The sequence below is a fragment of the Microtus ochrogaster genome, chromosome 5, assembly GCF_000317375.1.
Source record: "Microtus ochrogaster isolate Prairie Vole_2 chromosome 5, MicOch1.0, whole genome shotgun sequence".
NCBI lineage: Eukaryota > Metazoa > Chordata > Mammalia > Rodentia > Cricetidae > Microtus > Microtus ochrogaster.
The window spans coordinates 9,564,814-9,568,289 of record NC_022012.1 but is presented as its reverse complement, the minus strand read 5'-3'; the positions used below and the strand labels follow the sequence as shown (position 1 = coordinate 9,568,289).

Sequence of the window (3,476 nt, the reverse complement as noted above, 5' to 3'; positions counted from 1 at the left end):
TAAATATGGTACCCAATATCTACCCATGACATCTGCCATGACCCTGGAGTTGTTAGGCTTAGCCCTTCTAGCAATGTAAGACATCAGAATAACACTTAGCTCCTCTGATTTCCACTGTGTTATTGTTCTATATAAATTTTGTTGCTTTAAGCGTGTGATATTTATCTGTACTTTTCAAGATTTACTCTTTCTAGTCTTCCTTCTTTAAAGCATTTTTAAAGGTTTCTGAAAGACTAACTTTCTTTTACTTGAAGAATTCTCTTTGCTATTTTTATTTGAGTATTTATTTAGGTATTAAGTGTTTAAATATTGGCAGCATATCTTTTTTGTATCATTAAACTATTTTAAAAGTACTATTTTGACTATATTTTGAATTCTGAATTGAAAATATATTTTATATTTTGCTACCCTCTTTTAAATTTCTGCTTCATTTTTGGTAATTTATGCTGACTTGAATTCTAGCTTAATAATTATCTGTGAATCAGATATATATGTAATTTACTGTTAAAATTCATGTGTTTTGTATTCTGAAATTGATTTTGTGTCTTCATTGAATTTTTTCTAGTTTTATGAACATATTAGCTTAGTTATTTTAAAGTCGTTGAGGTTTTATTACTCATTTTAAGATGGAAATAAATCTTTTCTTGTTTTATTTTTGACTGGGCACATGTTAATAGTTGTTTTAACATATTTATAATCTAGATCATTGCAAAGTAATTGAAATGATGATATTTAAAAATTTTAAATTTATTTACTTTTGTGTGTGTGTGTGTGTGTTGATGTCAGTGTGCACTTGCCAAAGGGTACATGTGTAGATCAAAGAACAACATTAAGAGTGAATTCTGTCCTTCCAGTGTTGTGTGGAGCAGCAGGCTGCGTTCCCGCCCAGCTCCCAGCCACCAGCTAGCTTTTGCCCCAAAATAATTACACAGAAACTGTATATATATATATATTTTTTTTTTTTTGATTTTTCGAGACAGGGTTTCTCTGTGGTTTTGGAGCCTGTCCTGGAACTCCCTTGGTAGACCAGGCTGGCCTCGAACTCACAGAGATCCGCCTGCCTCTGCCTCCCGAGTGCTGGGATTACAGGCGTGCACCACCACCGCCCAGCCATTACACAGAAACTGTATACTTTTAAACACTGCTCAGCCCATTAGTTCTAGCCTCTTATTGGCTAACTCTCATATCTTCTATTAATGAGTGTAGCACCACGAGGTGATGGCTTACCAGCAAGGATCTTAACCTGTGTTTATCTTGGAGAAGAGAGCTATAACGTGTGTCTCACTGCCTTCTTCCGCCCAGCATTCTGTTCTGTCTTCCCCGCCTACCTATGTTCTGACCTATCAGGCTAAGCAGTTTTCTTTATTAATTAACCAATGAAAGCAACAGATAGATGGAAGACCCACCTACATCATTCCAGAGTTGAATTCAGGTCATTGGGTAGTAGCAAGAACTTTTACCTACTATGCCATCTCCCTAGCTTAATTCTTAATTAATTCATAATGCTTAATTCTTAATTACGTTGGATATAGAATAACTTTTTCTATGGCATAACAGCCAGTATATTTCAGAAAATAGAGATCAATAACTACAAAACATTAGGATAAAAACAATTGTGTAAACCCAGTCTTATTTCCAAGTAGTACATCACTTGGTTTTTATTTGAATTAATAGAAACTATAGCAAGTAGCAAATCAACTGGAAGAAATGTGAGAAACTTTAAAAAACAATTGATAAGATCAGTAATAATATACATGTTAAATATGTTATCTTGGTTTTTAATCTATATAAAAACTAAAATATTGTAGAAGACTGCTTGTTTGTTCCCAGATGCCCAGACCATGAAATAATCACACAGAAACTCTATTATTAAATCACTGCTTGGCCAATCACTTAAGCACTTATATCTTGGGCAAACCCATTTCTATTAATCTATGTATCACCATGTGGCTGTGGCTTACCAGAAAGGTCCCGGCATGTCTGTCCCTGGATGAGGCTACAGGTCTTCTCTCTGACTCCACCTTTTTTCTTCCAGCATTCAGTTTAGTTTTCCTCACCTAGCTCTACTCTGCCCTATCACAGTCCAAGGCTGCTTCTTTATTCATTAACCATTTAAAGCAGCACATATACAGAAGGACCTCCTACACCACTGAAATACCTGAGTAATGGAATTATTATGGAGCTTACTTACTGAACTTGAATTTTCTCAAATTTTGTAGCAGATGTCTTTTTGAAACACTGCATGGTCTTAGAAAGTTGTGATATATGATTTTACACCTTTTATAAAAGGATAGATAATAGTGAACAGAGTATCTCTGGAGGAGAGACAGAGGTCATACCATGTGGTTAATAGGTGGCAAAAAGTGTCTAAACCTAATAGAAATAATAATAGATATCTCCTGTGCCTATAAAAACTGAGAGTAAAGCTTCTAAGCAGTTGAAAATAGACTTTCACAGGCAGTCTTTCTGAAGTGAAAACTGTTTTGCTACTTCTTTGTCTTTCTGTAAGTGATAGTTACAAAGAATCCAAATAACTGTGAAAAACATACTCCAGAATTTAAAAAGTGAAAGTTCTGTTTATTTTCCTACTTTTTCAAGTGGAAGAATTTCATTAAATCAATCTGTTTGTCTCTTTCTCCTTCCCTCCCCTCCCCTCCTCCTCCTCCTTCTTCTTTTTCTTCTTTTTTCTTCTGTCTTTCCCACTCCCTCTTTCTTTCCCCTGCTTCTCCACCAGCAGTAGTTATACACCCTTTCTTTTTATGTATACTAAAATATTCTTGGGGCTAGAGCAGTGACTCAGTACTTCAGAGCACTTCTGTGCAAGCAAGAAGGCCAGAGTTCAGATCCTAGTACCCACATAAAAACTGGGTATGGTCCTCACATGCCCATCTGTAACTCCAGTGCTGAGACTGACAGAGATAGGAAGATTTCTGGCGTTACTGGCTGGTAGTCCAGCAGGCAGTCTAGCTAGTTCTAGGTTCAAGGAACCCTTTGTCTAAAGGGAGTAGTAAAGTGTAAAGTGGTAGAGGTGGACACCTTGGTGCCTTCTTCTGGCTTGAGGTTTATTTTTCTAGTCTGTTTTTGCCTCTGGTTTTTGGGCTTTGGTCATGATTGCTTTAAATATGCATCAAGATTATTATTATAGTTATTGTTATTTGATGCAAAAACCCACAAAGTGTGGTTAATAATTTATTAAGGGGTACAATGGAAAAAGACTCATGAATACAGAATAACTTAGACGCAGCTGCTGATTCAGCTGCCATTGTCCTACTGTTCTGCCCAAGGGTGGTGAGGACCAACTGCAAGGCTTGCTCCTGCTCCAACCACCCAAGAGAGAGAGTGCACATCCCCTCCTCAGTTTTATTTGGTCACATATCCAGAGAAAACCATGCCCGTAGGCCTAGTCATGCAAACGCCAATTATTATTATTATATATTTATAATTAATTATATTAATAATATAAAACAGTAACCAAA

General features: G+C 36.3%; 1 protein-coding gene across 2 annotated transcripts in view; it reads left to right on the top strand.

Annotated features, from left to right (window-relative positions):
• The window catches only part of Alkbh8 (alkB homolog 8, tRNA methyltransferase), a 65,193-nt gene that overhangs the window by 57,341 nt on the left and 4,376 nt on the right, over nucleotides 1-3,476 (top strand). The window lies entirely within an intron of this gene.